At 45.6% G+C, this 19449-nt stretch overlaps 1 long non-coding RNA gene across 4 annotated transcripts in view; it reads left to right on the top strand.

The window, feature by feature from the left end:
- Positions 1 to 19449, top strand: part of LOC141103902 (uncharacterized) — a 47888-nt gene that overhangs the window by 12920 nt on the left and 15519 nt on the right. For all 4 annotated transcript variants that reach the window (XR_012235394.1, XR_012235393.1, XR_012235391.1 and 1 more), the window contains exon 2: positions 9660 to 10639. This is a non-coding gene — a long non-coding RNA (uncharacterized lncRNA). The remainder of the gene's footprint in view (positions 1 to 9659; positions 10640 to 19449) is intronic.

The raw sequence follows: 19449 nt of genomic DNA on the forward strand, positions 1-19449 counted from the left end.
ATGGTCACCAGTCATCTCTATGACCGTCGGAGGCCCGGGCGCGATGTTATGATGTCACGTCCAGGCCGCGGATGTAAACAAAGCCGCCATCACAGCTGGTAAGCATGAGATCGGTGAATTTGTTTTTCTCAATCTCATGCTTTCCAGCCTGGAGAAGAGATGTGGGGGTCTTATTGACCCCGCATCTCTCCATAAAGAGGACCTGTCACTATAGCTTCCTATTACATTCCTTGTAATAAGAATAAAAGGGATCAAAAAAATTAAAAAGTGTAAAAAAGTAAAAGAAAATTAAAGACTTTTTTTTTTTTTTTAAAACGCCCCTGTCCCCGGTAGCTTGCGCTTAGAAGCTAACACTCACGTAAGTCCCGCCCACATATGTAAACCACACATGTGAGGTATCGCCGCGTGCGTTATAGCAGGAGCGACAATTCTAGCACTAGACCTCCCTTGTAATGCTTAACTGGTAACCTATAAAAAAATTTAAAGCATTGCCTATGGAGATTGTTAAGTACCGAAGTTTGGCGCCATTCCATGATTGTGCGCAATTTTAAAGCGTGACATGTTGGGTATCTATTTACTCGACGTAACATCATCTTTCACATTATACAAAAAAATTGGGCTAACTTTACTGTTTTGTTATTTTTTTTAATTCATGAAACCATTTTATTCTCTAGGGTCACTGCTAAAAAAAAAAAATATATATATATATAATATAATATAATGTTTGGGGGTTCTGAGTAATTTTCTATGAAAAAAATATGATTTTTACATGTAGGAGAGAAGTGGGTAGGACGTGGAACCAAGGAATGGTGCTCGGAGGAGGGTAGGGAGTGGAACCAAGGAATGTTGCTCAGAGGTGGGTAGGACGTGGAACCAAGGAATGTTGCTCAGAGGTGGGTAGGACGTGGAACCAAGGAATGGTGCTCGGAGGTGGGTAGGGAGTGGAACCAAGGAATGTTGCTCAGAGGTGGGTAGGACGTGGAACCAAGGAATGTTGCTCAGAGGTGGGTAGGACGTGGAACCAAGGAATGGTGCTCGGAGGTGGGTAGGGAGTGGAACCAAGGAATGGTGCTCGGAGGTGGGTAGGGAGTGGAAACAAGGAATGGTGCTCGGAGGCGGACACAAGAGGTGACGGAGGGAGTTCCTGCACCTGTTCTCTGAGGGAAAAAAAGCCCTGTGTAAGTATATTGATCCGATAGTGGGAGTATTTCTGACTTAGAGTATACAAAGGGATAATTTTTCCATTGTGAAGGAGGTCTGTAACTAGAGTAATTCCCTTTTGTTCCCAAGTATTTGTCAAGAGGTCTGTTATATGGATTCAAATAGATGACAAGGGGGTAGGGATATCTGTTAGGTCTGCTGTGTTTTTCATAGAGGTACAAATTTGCTTCCAGGTGTCCATTACCAGTTGGATAATGGGGGTGTTTGGATTTGAAAAGTGTATTTGAGAAAGAATTAGCTAGAAGTGTGGAGCTTAAGGAATTGGGTGTTATCCAGTCTTTCTCTATAGATGCCCAATGTTTTAACCACTTAAAGTGGAGTTCCACCCATGTTCATGTTCATTGCAAGAAAACGCCCACCCCCAGAACAGTCTGTAATGGCAATATTCTTTTTTTTTTTTTTTTAATTTTTATTTCGAAATACCTTATTTGTCTCTGTGCAGTCCACACTTCCTGTCCTGTCCGCCTAGGCGATTTCGTCATTAGGCGATTCCCTAGGCCTCTTGGGATATCGCCGTCATCTATCCCAGAAGTCCTAGGGACACCTACTAATAAAATCTCGTGGTATTTCGAGACAGGAAGTTTGTGTTGATTGATAGGTTGCCATAACAACGGGGCGGGAAATTCCGGTGACGCTGCCATTGTTATGGGAACCTGTAAACAACACAGTGCGCCGCGAGGTGTCATCACTGCGTAGGTGTGAGACAGCTGCCCAGAATCCTGGAAGCAAATAGGAACAGGCTTCGGATGCCCACACTGTCAATGGTCGCTGCTTACCTACCGGGATCCTGTGAGCAATGGCAAATTTAAAATTAAGAAGGATTACACTTAGAAGAGTCTCCTAATTTTAATGCACAACTAGCAAGAATCACAGGGGTGCTTTTTGGAAAAAATTGCCAAGGAGACTGTAGCTTCGCTTTAAGGACCGAGCTTGTTTTTCAGATTTGGTATTTACAAGTTAAAAATAAGTTTTTTTTTTTTTTTTTTTTGCTAGAAAATTACTTAGAACCCCCAAACATTATACATTTTTTTTCTAACACCCTAGAGAATAAAATGGCGGTCATTGCAATACTTTTTGTCTAGGAATGCACTGAATGGGTTTTTTGGTGCCGAAACCGATACCGAAAATAAATCTTCCTTGATCCTGAAAACCGATACCGAAAGTGACTGTTTTTAAAAATATTTTTATACAGGAGACGATCAGAGACTGGGGACATGGTACAGGAGACGATCAGAGACTGGGGACATGGTACAGGAGACGATCAGAGACTGGGGACATGGTACAGGAGACGATCAGAGACTGGGGACATGGTACAGGAGAAGATCAGAGACTGGGGACGTAGTACAGGAGACGGTCAGAGACTGGGGACATGGTACAGGAGACGGTTAGAGACTGGGGACATGGTACAGGAGACGGTCAGAGACTGGGGACATGGTACAGGAGACGGTCAGAGACTGGGGACATGGTACAGGAGATGGTTAGAGACTGGGGACATGGTACTGGGGACATGGTACAGGAGACGATCAGAGACTGCAGATATGGTACAGGAGACGGTCAGAGACTGGGGACATGGTACAGGAGATGGTCAGAGACTGGGGACATGGTACAGTAGACGATCAGAGACTGGGGACATGGTACAGGAGACGATCAGAGACTGGGGACATGGTACAGGAGACGATCAGAGACTGGGGACATGGTACAGGAGACGATCAGAGACTGGGGACATGGTACAGGAGACGGTCAGCGACTGGGGACATGGTACAGTAGACGATCAGAGACTGGGGACATGGTACAGGAGATGATCAGAGACTGGGGACATGGTACAGGAGATGGTCAGCGACTGGGGACATGGTACAGTAGACGATCAGAGACTGGGGACATGGTACAGGAGACGATCAGAGACTGCAGACGTAGTACAGGAGACGATCAGAGACTGCAGATATGGTACAGGAGACGGTCAGAGACTGCAGACATGGTACAGGAGACGGTCAGAGACTGGGGACATGGTACAGGAGACGATCGGAGACTGCAGACATGGTACAGGAGATGGTCAGAGACTGGGGACATGGTACAGGAGATGGTCAGAGACTGGGGACATGGTGCAGGAGATGGTTAGAGACTGGGGACATGGTACTGGGGACATGGTACAGGAGACGATCAGAGACTGCAGATATGGTATAGGAGACGGTCAGAGACTGGGGACATGGTACAGGAGATGATCAGAGACTGGGGACATGGTACTGGGGACATGGTACTGGGGACATGGTACTGGGGACATGGTACTGGGGACATGGTACTGGGGACATGGTACTGGGGACATGGTACAGGAGACGATTAGAGACTGCAGACGTAGTACAGGAGACGATCAGAGACTGCAGATATGGTACAGGAGACGGTCAGAGACTGGGGACATGGTACAGGAGACGGTCAGAGACTGGGGACATGGTACTGGGGACATGGTACTGGGGACATGGTACTGGGGACATGGTACAGGAGATGATCAGAGACTGCAGATATGGTACAGGAGACGGTCAGAGACTGGGGACATGGTACAGGAGACGGTCAGAGACTGGGGACATGGTACTGGGGACATGGTACTGGGGACATGGTACTGGGGACATGGTACAGGAGACGATCAGAGACTGGGGACATGGTACAGGAGACGATCAGAGACTGGGGACATGGTACAGGAGACGATCAGAGACTGGGGACATGGTACAGGAGACGATCAGAGACTGGGGACATGGTACAGGAGACGGTCAGCGACTGGGGACATGGTACAGTAGACGATCAGAGACTGGGGACATGGTACAGGAGACGATCAGAGACTGGGGACATGGTACAGGAGATGGTCAGCGACTGGGGACATGGTACAGTAGACGATCAGAGACTGGGGACATGGTACAGGAGACGATCAGAGACTGCAGACGTAGTACAGGAGACGATCAGAGACTGCAGACATGGTACAGGAGACGGTCAGAGACTGGGGACATGGTACAGGAGACGATCGGAGACTGCAGACATGGTACAGGAGACGGTCAGAGACTGGGGACATGGTACAGGAGATGGTCAGAGACTGGGGACATGGTGCAGGAGATGGTTAGAGACTGGGGACATGGTACTGGGGACATGGTACAGGAGACGATCAGAGACTGCAGATATGGTACAGGAGATGGTCAGAGACTGGGGACATGGTACAGGAGACGATCAGAGACTGCAGACGTAGTACAGGAGACGATCAGAGACTGGGGACATGGTACAGGAGACGGTCAGAGACTGCAGACATGGTACAGGAGACGGTCAGAGACTGGGGACATGGTACAGGAGACGATCGGAGACTGCAGACATGGTACAGGAGACGGTCAGAGACTGGGGACATGGTACAGGAGATGGTCAGAGACTGGGGACATGGTGCAGGAGATGGTTAGAGACTGGGGACATGGTACTGGGGACATGGTACAGGAGACGATCAGAGACTGCAGATATGGTACAGGAGATGGTCAGAGACTGGGGACATGGTACAGGAGACGATCAGAGACTGCAGACGTAGTACAGGAGACGATCAGAGACTGGGGACATGGTACAGGAGACGGTCAGAGACTGGGGACATGGTACAGAAGATGGTTAGAGACTGGGGACATGGTACTGGGGACATGGTACAGGAGACGATCAGAGACTGCAAATATGGTATAGGAGACGGTCAGAGACTGGGGACATGGTACAGGAGATGATCAGAGACTGGGGACATGGTACTGGGGACATGGTACTGGGGACATGGTACTGGGGACATGGTACTGGGGACATGGTACTGGGGACATGGTACAGGAGACGATTAGAGACTGCAGACGTAGTACAGGAGACGATCAGAGACTGCAGATATGGTACAGGAGACGGTCAGAGACTGGGGACATGGTACAGGAGACGGTCAGAGACTGGAGACATGGTACTGGGGACATGGTACTGGGGACATGGTACTGGGGACATGGTACTGGGGACATGGTACAGGAGATGATCAGAGACTGGGGACATGGTACAGGAGATGGTTAGAGACTGGGGACATGGTACTGGGGACATGGTACAGGAGACGATCAGAGACTGCAGATATGGTACAGGAGACGGTCAGAGACTGGGGACATGGTACAGGAGACGATCAGAGACTGGGGACATGGTACAGGAGACGATCAGAGACTGGGGACATGGTACAGGAGACGATCAGAGACTGCAGACATGGTTCAGGAGATCAATGCAGCCTCGCCAGTGTCCCCAGTAGGGCAGCCAGTGTCCCCATTGCAGTCAGTGAAGGGAGAGGAGAGCCGCCGCCTGTTTGATTACAGCACTGGGAACATTACAGCTTTCATTTCAATAGCTGTGTGTTCACCGCTGCGCGCCGTCACATACAGCCCCTCCCCCTTGTCTGGAGATTGGATGGGTGATCTGTCTATCAAAGTGCCTGGACAATGGGGAGGGGCTGTATGTGACGGCGCGCAGCGGTGAACACACAGCTATTGAAATGAAAGCTGTGATGTTCCCGGTGCTGTAATCAAACAGGCGGCGGCTCTCCTCTCTTTCAATGATATAGGAAGCCCCCCTGATAGGCGGCACCAGGGGTCGGGGCGGAGCCCTGCCCAGTCCCCGCCCCATTTTTGGCGCCAGTATCTGCAAAAATTCTCTTTCGGCTTTTTGCCGAAAGGGCCATTTTCGACCGATATGTTTCGGTGGCCGAAATTTCGGTGCATCCCTATTTTTGTCACACCGTATTTGCGCAGCGGTTTTACAAGTACACATTTTTTTGGAAAAATTACCTTTTTTGAATTGAATAATAAGACAACAGTAAAGTTAGCAACATTTTTTTTATATTGTGAAAAATGTTACACTGAGTAAATTGATACCCAACATGTCACGCTTCAAAATTGCGCCCGCTTATGGAATGGCGTCAAACGTTTACCCTTAAAAATGTCCATAGGTGATGTTTAAAAAATTCTACAGGTTGCATGTTTTGAGTTACAGAGAGGAGGTCTAGAGAAAGGGTTAAAAACCTGTGCAGAAGCGCTTTGCCGGCGGTATAGCCGCACTGCCCCATTGCTTTCAATGGACAGGATCAGTAAACACACGGCTCCTTCACCGCTCCAAAGATGCGGCTAGCAGGCCTTTTTTTCCCGTCCTGCCAGCGCACCGCTGCAGTGTGAAAGCCCTCGCCGTCCGCCGCCACCGACAGCGCGGGGGAGGGCTTCTCTCCTGCCGCCGATAGCGGTGATCTTGCAGGGAATCCGCCGCAGAGACCACCATTATCGTAAACAGGACTGCTCACTGAAAAGCTGGATACCTCGGTTGTGCAGCTGCTGCCGTTACCGAGATATCCATCTTTAGAGTGCTGATGTATATGTACAGGAGCCGGTCGGCAAGTGGTTTATGAGTGTGAATGGAACCAAAATTTAGTTTTGGTGAAATATGCTGCCTGTATGGAGCCCCATTCCTCCCAAATTTTTTATGCTTCAGTAAAGAGGATTGGGAGGATCTTGTTGGGTTTTTTTTTTGTCTGCCATGACAGATGGAAAGGTTTTAGTCTTATTTAGTTCAGTCTGGATGGAGGAAATGAGGGGTAAAAAAATTGTTTTAAATAATTTGGAAGTGGGGGTTGTCAGATGTATGCCCAGATATTATATGGGTTTGCCAGACCATGGGTATCGAAATTGTGAGGATACATTTTTGTTTAACCATTTCCACCCCCACCCCCTCCTGCCCAGGAGCTTTCAGGGCTGTGGCACTTTGAATGACAATTGCGCGGTCGTGCAACACTCTACACAAACGACGTTTTTATCATTTTCATCCCACAAATAGAGATTTATTTTGGTGGTATTTGATCACCTCTGCAGTTTTTAGTTTTTGCACTATACATGAAAAAAATGACCGACAATTTAAAGAAAAAAACTGATGGGCACTGGATAGGCGGCACTGGATAGGCGGCATTGATAAGGAGCTACTGACAGGCGTTACTGATAGGGCACTGATTGGCACTTTTTTTGGGCACTGATTGGCACTGTTGTGGGCATTGATTGGCATTTATTAGGAGACAGGCTGGCAGATGTTGGGCACTGATTGGCACCTTTTGATGGGGGCTGTGCTGATAATCAATGTGCATCGCCCATCGTCTCTCCCTGTCAGTGTGAACCGAGGAAAGCCGTTTACTGGCACTTCCTGGTTCACGCGATGATCAGCTGTGATTGGTCACAGTTGATCACGTGGTAAGAAGTTTCTGTCAGAGGCTTCATACCACGATTGGAGTTACGGTGTGTCAGTCTGACACCCAGCACCTCCGATCGTCGCACGCCGGCTCTGTTATCCTGATCACGTCATATGACGTCCGATCAGGATATCACAACCACTTTGCCGCCATCATTCCGTTATATGGCGGGTGGCAAGTGGTTGAGGTCCGCGTCTAGATTGATGGCGAGTATTGTTGGATTTGGTTGCATTTTTTTTTTTTTTTTTTTAAGCCATTTTGTTGAATTGGTTCAGTATGTTATGTACAGCGGGAAGAGAAATGTTTGGTTTTGACAGGGAGAGGATCACATCATCTGTGAATAGAGAGATAGAATGAGGCCGGTGTGACCAGAGAATACCATTTATGTCCTGGTGGGATCTTATTTTTTCTTTAGCCAAGGGCTCCATTAAGAGGGGCAAATATCTGTTAACTGCTGGAGGGGATGTAACCAAAGGGGGTTCATTTCTGCATTTATGGTGGCATTGCCCAAAGATTAAAGTTTTCTGGGAGGAGATAGCCCCTTGGATTAAGAAAATGACACTTAGACCTATAGAATTCTCCCCATTACGTTTTCTTTTTCATGGGATGCCGTCATCTGCTGGGTTTTATAAGAGAAGAGTTACTCCCCACTTGCTAAATGCAGCAAAGAAACTGATACCTAGATTTAAAGAATATAGAAGGTTTCTCCAGGGTTTTTTTTTTTAGCAGCAAAACATCATTAATAGAGTAGATCAAAAATGGAAGGTATATTCAAAGGTGCAATAGATTTATTAAAAAAAAATACAGACTTGGGTTCAGGTAAACAAACAAACAACATATTACATTACTCATGGCAAAGATGCCCCCAAGAGAATATAATTTTACAATTGCATATACCCCATTAATAACGTTGTTATCCACATAAATACCCCAATGCATTTCCACCCATTCTGGTCTTCTTCAGGGGATTTTAGATTCTAGGGAAATATATCAAAAGAAGTATAATTAAATTGGAAATGTGGTCAGTATACAGATCATCATTGTACCATTTCAAAATGTACAGAAAAATGTCTCCTCATATATAGGGAGGTGTATTTACCATTAAGTGAATGACATGATGGAGATGCATCACACAAACCAGATTTGTTAAAAGCATCCGAATTCAAGGATCTCAATGGACATGTATATTCCCTCCACGCTCTCCAGGTGGACCCACAGTCCATCGGACTTGCAAGGGGCCACACGCTTGGTCCTGGAAGGGAGGACGGGGGGTAAGGCACCGATTATCAGCCAGTCTTGTGTATTCCAAGCGCTTCACCTGCCTAGTGCTTGGATCCTTGAATTCGGATGCTTTTAACAAATCTGGTTTGTGTGATGCATCTCCATCATGTCATTCGCTTAATGGTAAATACACCTCCCTATATATGAGGAGACATTTTTCTGTACATTGTGAAATGGTACAATGATGTTCTGTATACTGACCAAATTTCCAATTTAATAATACTTCTTTTCGTATATTTCCCTAGAATCTAAATTCCCCTGAAGAAGACCAGAATGGGTCGAAATGCATTGGGGTATTTATGTGGATAACAATGTTATTAATGGGGTATATGCAATTGTCAAATTATATTCTCCTGGGGGCATCTTTGCCATGAGTAATGTAATATGTTGTTTGTTTACCTGAACCAGAGTCTGTATATATTTTTTTAATAAATCTATTGCACCTTTGAATATACCTTCCATTTTTGATCTACTGTATTAATATTAATGTTTGTTGCTAAAAAACCCCTGGGGGAAACCTTCTATATTCTTTGGAATTTATTTTGGGTTGTGCAGCTTTGGGTACTCTCACATATGTGTTTCTCTATTTGCTGATACCGAGATTTTGGAAACAGTCTGGATGTCCCACTATAATGGATTGGAAAAGGGAGGTAGGAAAAATAATGGAAGCAGAGAGATGGATACAATATGGTCAAAGACCAACAGAATAAATGTAAAGATACATGGGCAGGATGGCAGTACTACTCCTCAGAAATAGGGGTGGATTAAACCCTTTTTGTGGGTAATGCTGTTGTGGATTGGATAGTCTGTGGAATGAGTGAGGGGAAATTGGGAGAAGGGGGGGTTCCCCTTTTTTTTTTTTTTTTTTTTTTTTAGGGTTACAATGCCATTTCATGTGGTTTCATTTATTTTCCAGAACACTCAAGAATTATCACTGTCCCAAGTGTTTGAGAAAATACCATGGTGAGATGAGACCAGAAATTGTCATTCCTCCTGAAGGACTCCTGTAATTATTTTTGAGGTGTCACATAAAGGCCACCAGCCTAGTAACACCAGAGATATAAACAGAACATATGTATATTATCTGCATGCAAAAATGTTAGGTCTCTAGTAAAACACAAACTAGAGCCAAGGTTAAAGCTTCAGAAGAGGGAGACCGTAGTTGAAGAGTCCCCTGGTGTGGAGAAGAGTTCAGACAAAGATGTCCTGAAGCCTGAAATACGTCTGGATCAGAACTGGATGCATCGAAAAAGATGACCCGGTCAAAAATCCAGGTGAATGTGGTGAAGTCAAAACTCTCTTTGGAAAAGCAGCAAGTGAATTATGGATTAACCACAATCCAACACGGTCAGCAATATAGCGAACAATCGACCTGAATTTAGAACAAAAGGTTTGAATGGTGCAAATTGGAAACCTTTCCAACCAAAATCTCTTGTAAATGTCCTAAAAACTCAAAATACACGTGTCTAGATCTTGTGAGGACGCGTTGGTTCCGTCTGGTAGGAATGCAAAGGGAAATGATGCATCCAATAGCTGCAGCAAAACACTGGGCAAGATCTAAGAAAGACCTCTATTGCCAAAAAATGGAGGTTTGGATAGACGGAAAACACCAAAGAGCGGAGTGTCTGTTGCTCTTCAGGTCTTCATCCACAAAGGAGCTAAGAAGCCCTGCCAGAACACCAAAACGTCCAGTAAGTACATTACCTACCCCCCCGAGAAGGATACCTGGTACAAATGGACACCCAGAAAAAAACGGGAGTACCCACTATTCCATCTGAATCTTTATATGTTAAAGATGAAGCGGTCAGCTCGCTTCTTAATGATGACAATGAACATCGCAAAGAGGAGAACTGAGCAGTGACTGTTGCCATGAGAGTTGGGCCGTTCAGCAAAAAGGTTTGTAAGATACTGTTGTTGATGCTTTATTGCTCTACACTGACTATTTGCGTTCTAGAATTTTTTTTTTTTAACTATGGCTCCCCATTTAAAAATATCTGATGAAGCATCTACTTAACGACTGCCGGCCTGTACGTCGCTGTCTACTTCAGAGTTCAGAGCGCGCGCATGCATTCCGCCCTGGCCAGCTCACTCTGTGATTGTACACAGCGGGAGCCGTTCATCAAGTCCTGGCCGGGACCTGCTGATCGAATGTGAACATTCACAGCCGAGAGCTCTGTACAGAGGGAGCGATCTGTCAGCTTCTCATCCCTGCAAAGCAGGGGGTGAGAAACTGAGAGCTCATTAGTAAAAAGCAGCACACTTTACACACACTACACATAGGCACATATTTAACCCCTTGGTCACCCTAGATGTTAACCCCCTTCCCAGCCAGTGTCACTAGTACAGTGACAGTGTATAGTATTATCACTGATCACTTTATTAATGTCACCGGTGATGTCAGTAACAATTAGTCAGTTAGTGTCAGATTTCCTGCTACACTATTACAATCCCATTCTAAGTCGTTGATCGCTACCATTAGTAGGTAAAAAGTAAAAATTCCAGTGTATAAATCCCATAGTATGTAAATGCTATAACTTTCACGCAAACCAATCAATATACACTTATTGGGATTTTTTTTTTTTTTTTTTTTTTATCAAAAATGTAGCAGAATACATTTTAGCCAAAATTTTATGAAGAAATTAGATTTTTTTTTTATTGCATATGATTTATGGGGAGATATATATGTGTGTATATGTATGTATATATACCGTATATACTCGAGTATAAGTCGTTCCGAGTATAAGTCGAGGCCCTAATTTACCCCAAAAAAATGGGAAAAACATATTGACCCAAGTATAAGATGAGGGTGAGAAATGCACAGCTACTGTAAGTGGAAAAGAGGGTCAACAATGCCCATTTGCAGCCTCACTGTGCCCATTTTCAGCCATAGGTCCCCCGAACTTCAAATTCGGTAGTTAAGGGTTCCTAGATGCCCCCTAGCTGCAGCCAAAATTTGGGGTCTCTGAACCCAAAGGGTCCCGAAAGGACATTGCTGCAGATGGACACAGTTGACCGGATTTGTGGCCCCGTATCTCGGGGCCACTTAGTGCTAAGAACCCCAAATTTGGTGTGCAAACCCAGTGGAACTAGCACCATAAAATATCCAAAGCTGGGGTTTCTAGCACCAAGTGGCCCCGAGATACAGGGCCCCAAAAATCGGTTCAGAAAATGTCAAGCACTTTTCTGTAGCAGAGAATGACATTTTCCGAACTGATTTTGGGGTCCCATATCTCGGGGCCACTTGGTGCTAGGATCTCCATCGTTGGATATGTTATGGTACCAGTTCCACTGGGTTTGCACATCAAATTTGGGGTTCCTACCACTAAGTGGCCCTAAGATACAGGGCCCCAAAGTCGGTTCAGAAAATGTCAAGCACTTTTCTGTAGCAGAGAATGACATTTTCCGAACCGATTTTGGGGTCCCGTATCTCGGGGCCACTTAGTGCTAGGAACTCCATCTTTGGATATGTTATGGTACCAGTTCCCCTGGGTTTGCACACCAAATTCCTAGCACCAAGTGGCCCTGAGATACGGGGCCCCAAAGTCGGTTCGGAAAATGAAATTTTTTGCTGCAGAAAAGTGCTTGACTCGAGTATAAGTCGAGGGGGGCACATTCAGCACAAAAAAATGTGCTGAAAAACTCGACTTATACTCGAGTATATACGGTATATATATATAATATGGAGAGAGATAGATAGATATATAATAGAGAGAGAGATATATAGAGAGAGATAAATGTATTTGGCCACATGTCTTTGGTAACAAAAATGTCAATAAGCGTATATTTATGGGTTTGCGCAAAAGTTATAGCGTCTACAAACTAGGGTACATTTTCTGGAATTTACACAGCTTTTAGTTTATGACTGCCTATGTCATTTCTTGAGGTGCTAAAATGGCAGGGCAGTACAAACCCCCCCCCCCAAATGACCCCATTTTGGAAAGTAGACACCCCAAGGAAATTGCTGAGAGGCATGTTGAGCCCATTGAATATTTTATTTTTTTGTCCCAAGTGATTGAATAATGACAACAACAACATTTTTTTTACAAAAAGTCACTAAATGATATATTGCTCACACAGGCCATGGTTATATGCGGAATTACACCCCAAAATTCATTCAGCTGCTTCTCCTGAGTACGGGGATACCACATGTGTGAGACTTTTTGGGAGCCTGGCCGCGTACGGGACCCCGAAAACCAATCACCGCCTTCAGGATTTCTAAGGGCGTAACGTTTTGATTTCACTCTTCACTGCCTATCACAGTTTTGAAGGCCATAAAATGCCCAGATGGCACAAACCCCCCCCCCCCCCCCCCCAAATGACCCCATTTTGGAAAGTAGACACCCCAAGCTATTTGCTGAGAGGCATGGTGAGTATTGTGCAGCTCTCATTTTGTTTTTGAAAATGAAGAAAGAAAAGAAAAATGATTTTTTTTTTATTTCTTTTTTCAATTTTCAAAACTTTGTGACAAAAAGTGAGGTCTGCAAAATACTCACTATACCTCTCAGCAAATAGCTTGGGGTGTCTAACCACTTGAATACAAAGCCCTTTCTGACACTTTTTGTTTACATGAAAAAATTATCTTTTTTTGCAAGAAAATTACTTTGAACCCCCAAACATTATATATTATTTTAAAGCAAAGGCCCTACAGATTAAAATGGTGGGTGTTTCATTTTTTTTTTTTTTCACACAGTATTTGTGCAGCGATTTTTCAAAGGCATTTTTTTAAGAATAAACACACTTTTTAAAAATTTTTATGCACCTAAACACACTATATTGCCCAAATGTTTGATGAAATAAAAAAGATAGGCCGAGTACATGAATACCAAACACGGCATGCTTTAAAATTGCGCACATCTGTGCAGCGGGACAAACTACATACATTTTTAAAAACCTTTACAGGTTACCACTTTAGATTTACAGAGGAGGTCTACTGCTAAAATTACTGCCCTCCGCGGTGATACCTCACATGCATGGTGCAATTGCTATTTACATTTGACTCCAGACCGACGCTTGCTTTTGCAAGCGTCGGTCTGGAGTCAAATGTAAATAGTGTTTTGCTTTTTTTTCTCTCAATTTCTAAACTGTTCCTTTCATTTTTTATTTTTTTTTTTTATTTATTTTTTTATCATTTTTATTATCTCAGAGAATGTAAATATCCCCCATGATAGCAATAGGTAGTGACAGGTACTCCCCTTTTTTTTTTTTTATTGGGGTCTATTAGACCCTAGATCTCTCCTCTGCCCTCAAAGCATTTGACCACACCAGAATCGGTGTGATTAAAATGCTTTCCCAATTTCCCAATGGTGCTGTTTACATCCGGCGAAATCTAAGTCATGAAATGCTTGTAGCTTCCGGTTTCTTAGGCCATAGAGATGATTGGAGCCACTCTGGTCTCTGATCAGCTCTATGGTCAGCTGGCGGTTGGGACAGGAGAGCCAGAGAAAAACATGGAAGACGGTGGGAGGGGGGGGGACATTCCCTCCCACTGCTTGTAAAAGCGGTCTAGGGGCTAATTAGCCGCTAGGATTGCTTTTACATGAAAGCCGACCGCTGGCTGAAAAGAATGATACCAAAATGATACCTAAAACTGCAGGCATCATTCTGGTATAACCACTCAAAGTCCAGCAACATACCAGTACATTGCTGGTCTTTGTTGGGCATATATTGTAATCTTTTTTTTTTTTTTTTTTTTTTTCCATGCAGCATGTGGGCTGAACAAAAAAAAGAGATTGATCGGTGGGTATGCCCACCATTAGAATACCTCCCTTCATCCACCCACTTCTAATGATGGGCATACATGCACCATTTATAGCATGGGGGCATCCGCCCCAAAAGTTAGGAGCAAATCGCTCCTCCGCCCTCTGCTGCTCCCATGCTTCGGCACATATGCTCTTTTTTTTTTTTTTTTAACTGTGGTGGTGAAATCACCTCCGACAGCGCTGGAGTCGCGGCTTTATGTATTGTGGGACCAAACGCTGTTGCTGTCAGCATAAATCCGCGCTGCAGCTGATTGGCGTACCTGAAAACTAAAAAATTGTTACCAATAAAACAAAGTAAACAGTAAAGTATAAAAAAAATTGCATACCTGAAAAGCAAACATGATAAAACATAATAACAATAAAACATTGTAGAATAGAATACAGTAAAAAAGAGGAAAACAATAGAGAGAGAATAGAGAGAGAGAGAGAGAGAGAGAGAGAGAAAACGATAAAACAACTATTTTTATTTTTTATATATATATAATTTATTTTTTTTGACACTCTTTTTTTTTGTAATTGTTGTAACTGTAACAGTTCGGGTCTCTCAAAATGCGATGGCATCTTGGGAGACCCTGTGAAAGTGTGCCTAGTCTGTGCAATGCTGTACCCTACGCTAATACTCAACTACTTTATGGTAGCTTTCAAACCAATGCAAAGACCAGGATTGTCAGGACAGGCGGGACAATAATAGCGGGTGTCACGTCTATATCCGCGCTTTCTACAGACACGACATCTTTTTTGGGGGGCTCATTGGGTAGGGGTACTCGGGAGGACATAAAGAAAATGCCTCTCATGCAGCCGGCTTACTGCATTTGGTTGGGGAAGGTGAGGTGGAGCACCGTCTGGAAACAGAAGGGCTCTGACGATCTCTTCCTGGAATTTAAGGAAGGATCCAGTCCGTCCTGAAGCTCTGTATAGCACATGAGCGTTCAGCAAAGCCAATTGAAATAAATAAACAGACACTTTTTTTGTACCAGCGTCTGGCCTTACGGGCAACTAGGTACGGCGCCAACAACTGGTCGTTGAGGTCCACCCCACCCATATTTTGGTTATATTCGTGGACACAGAGGGGTTTCTCCACAACACCAGTCGCCGTAGTAATTTGGACCTTCGTGTCTGAATGAAGGGAGGTAAGAACATTCTTATTGTCTCTCCGCTTCATAGCGAGCAAATTATTACACTGCAAGCAGGCTCTCTCCCCCAGCCTAAGATGGGAATCTACAAGCCGCTGGGGAAAGCCCCGGCGATTAGGTCGCACGGTGCCACATGCACCAATTCCATGATCAAACAAGTGATTAAAAAGTGGCACGCTCGTGTAATAATTGTCCACGTATAAGTGGTACCCCTTTCCGAATAAGGGTGACACCAAGTCCCACACTATCTTGCCAGCGCTTCCTATGTAGTCAGGGCAGTTTGTCGGCTCTACGTGACTATCTCTTCCCTCGTAAACCATAAAACTACATGTATAGCCTGTGGCCCTGTCACAGAGCTTATACATCTTGACCCCGTATCTGGCACGCTTGCTGGGAAGGTACTGTTTGAATGACAAACGGCCAGAAAATTTAATCAGGGACTCATCAACGCAGACAACTTGATGGGGAGTAAACAAGTCTGCAAACCGTTGGTTGAAGTGGTTTACGAGGGGCCCAATTTTGTAGAGCCGATCATATTCAGGGTCTCCACGAGGACAACAGAGTTCATTGTCATTGAAGTGCATGAACCGCAAGATTTGCTCGTATCGTGCCCTGGTCATGGAGGCAGAGAACACGGGCATATGGTGAATTGGGTCAGTGGACCAATATGACCACAACTAGCGCTACTGGCACTAACCTGACGCTGCCTGGGGCGACGCAGACCCTATCTGACCCTAAAACCTAACTGATATCACCCGCCGGGCGATCAGGGGGTTAAACCTTTATTAGGGGGGGTAGGGGGTTACCCTAGACCTAAAGGGGCCTAACACTAACTGCCCTACCACTTATAACAGTCACAAATGACACCAATGCAGTAATCAGTAAAAAAATAAACTGCTATTGGTGTCACTGTGACAGGGGGTGCAGGGGGGTGATCAGGGGTGATCAGTGGTAATTTAGTGTGCCTGCGTGTTCTACTGTTAGTGTAGTGTTGGTGAACTTACTTGGATGTCTTCTCTCCTTGGCGCCGGAACGAAAAGACAGACACGAGGAGAAATGACATCACTTCCTCTGCTCCTGTTTACATTACAGGAGCAGAGAAAGCATTCCATTCGCCAGGAGCGATCGCAAGGGGTGGCCATAAATCAGTGGCCTCCCCCTCAGCACGGATCGCTCCTGTAGCGATGTCAACCGCCTTGGGCACTGGGGGGGCGCGATGCCCGCGGGAGGTGAGTAACATACCCATATGTTACTTTGCCTGCCCGTGCCGTTCTGCCGCAGTATATATGCGTGAGGCGGTCAGAAAGTGGTTAAAGACGGGCTGAGCGCACCCCGGGTAATCAGATCTGCGGTCGGGAAAATTCACAGCCATTCTAAGCATGAATGTATAAGTGTATGCCCTCCTTAATCCCCCCCCCCCCCCGTGTATAAGTGTATGCCCTCCTTAATTCCCCCCCCCCCAATGTATTAGTGTATGCCCCCCCTCCGTGTATAAGTATATGCCCTCCTGATCCCCCCCCCCCCCCCAGTGTATAAGTGTATGCCCTCCTGATTCCCCCCCCCCCCCCAGTGTATAAGTGTATGCCCTTCTGATCCCCCCTCCCCCCTCCAGTGGATCAGTGTATGCCCTTCTGATCCCCCCCCCCCCCCTCCAGTGGATCAGTGTATGCCCTTCTGATCCCCCCTCCCCCCTCCAGTGGATCAGTGTATGCCCTTCTGATCCCCCCCCCCCCCTCCAGTGGATCAGTGTATGCCCTTCTGATCCCCCCCCCCCCTCCAGTGGATCAGTGTATGCCCTTCTGATCCCCCCCCCCCCTCCAGTGGATCAGTGTATGCCCTTCTGATCCCCCCCCCCCCCCTCCAGTGGATCAGTGTATGCCCTTCTGATCCCCCCCCCCCCCCCCTCCAGTGGATCAGTGTATGCCCTTCTGATTCCCCCCCCCCCCTCCAGTCGATCAGTGTATGCCCTTCTGATCCCCCCCCCCCTCCAGTCGATCAGTGTATGCCCTTCTGATCCCCCCTCCCCCCTCCAGTGGATCAGTGTATGCCCTCCTCACATGACGGAACCGTGAAAATTAAAGCTGCTCCTTTTTTGGTGAAGAAAATGATCATTTCTGGCTGTCTGGACCAGACGTAGCCGGGAGCTCTCACGGTCATCTCTCCATGAAGTGGAATACGAAATGTGAACTGTAGGGGAGAGAAGAGAAATTACATTGAGTAAGGGTTTCTTTAAAGAAATTAAAAATAAAGTTCTAAATGGTTTCACAAGCTAATAGAGACCATCACTTTTCCTCCCAAAAAGTAAAAGTTGGGAAAAGAGTGATGGATGTAAGACACGTACCTGGACATCCTGAATGACCCTCTCGTGGCAGAATGGACACACATTTCTCAGGTCCATCCATCTGTTGATGCATTCGTTGTGATAGCAGTGGGAGCAGGGGAGTCTGGAAACTTCCGCTCCCTCTTGTACATCCTCCAAGCAGATATAGCATGGAGGAAGCTGCTCCCTCTGTTGGTCGCTGATGGTGGGTCCTTGGCTGCATCCTGGCTCTGGGTGGTTCTGATCCACAGAAGAGCTGCTTCTGTACCTCTGGGATGAGGTAGCCAACCATTGTCTTGTAAAAGTGTTGGCCACCATTTCTTCAGGGCCTCTGCGCCACTGGACAAGTCTGGATCCCTCGACGGGCCTTATGGAACCATCTTGTTCTGTAATAAATAAGACAGCAATGTTTAGTAAATGGGTTTTGCATTCATCCTGAGCAATGCTAAAGACACATTTCAAATGTTTTTTTCTTTAAATTTCCATTTAGTTTTCATGACTATAAAATCACAGCGGTGACCTTGGGACCTCGTCCTCAGCAGCAGTAGAGACAGACAGAATGCCCCACTATGGCGTTCTCCATCATATAAAATAGATTCACCATGGAGAATAAAGCTGTCCATACAACAGCCTAGGGGCTGAAAAAAAAAAACATAAAAAAAGATTTTTTCATCCACGGTATTAAGCATGAATGGTGAGATTCCTTCACCGAGCCGTAATTTATCCAATCTACCAAAAGTGGCTTTAATATTCTTACCTTGCAACCCATTCAGGATTGGCTCTCCATCGACAGTTGTAATGGTGATAGGCGGTCGTCTTTTCCAGAACAAGATTTGTTCCCCGCAGAGTGGACAATTTGGAGTCCTGGGAAGCAATCTCATGATGCACCCGTGGTGGAATCGGTGCTGGCAGGTCAGTGCGCTGGTTTCTTCCACCTTCATTTCCTGCGAGCATAGTGAGCACACAGGAGGCCCCTCCGTCTGTTGGTTCCTAGGAGAGGGTCTTGGGAGGCTCGCCGATTCCACCTTTCCTCCATCAATGGGAGAGTGACTCCCATCACTCTGAGGGGACTCACAAATCTGCCCTCGTCTGGTTCTTCGGGGGAGCTCCACTTCAGGTTCACTGTCCGGTGGTGTTGCCCTTGATATCATCTTCGAATCGATCGGGATATGTTGCTCTGCAATAATAATGAGACAGTGGTGTTTAGCAAATTGGAATTCTCTACTGAGCAATGCTAAAGACAGTTTTTTGGGGTTTTTTTTCAGAAAATATATAACATTTGGGGGCTTTTAACCCATTGTGAATTTTAACATGTAAATACAAAATGATAAAAGTCGCAGACAGTGAAAGGGTTAAAGAGGAACTAAACTTCCACTATGATCCACTATGAGCAGGCAGGCATTTTATTACAGAAGAGACATGCAATGTATGGTACTATAGAGGCATCCAATGTCTCTTAGGTAATACACACTTACCTGTCTGCTCACAGTGATC

Source organism: Aquarana catesbeiana, linkage group LG07, assembly GCF_042186555.1.
Source record: "Aquarana catesbeiana isolate 2022-GZ linkage group LG07, ASM4218655v1, whole genome shotgun sequence".
In the NCBI taxonomy this organism is placed as follows: domain Eukaryota; kingdom Metazoa; phylum Chordata; class Amphibia; order Anura; family Ranidae; genus Aquarana; species Aquarana catesbeiana.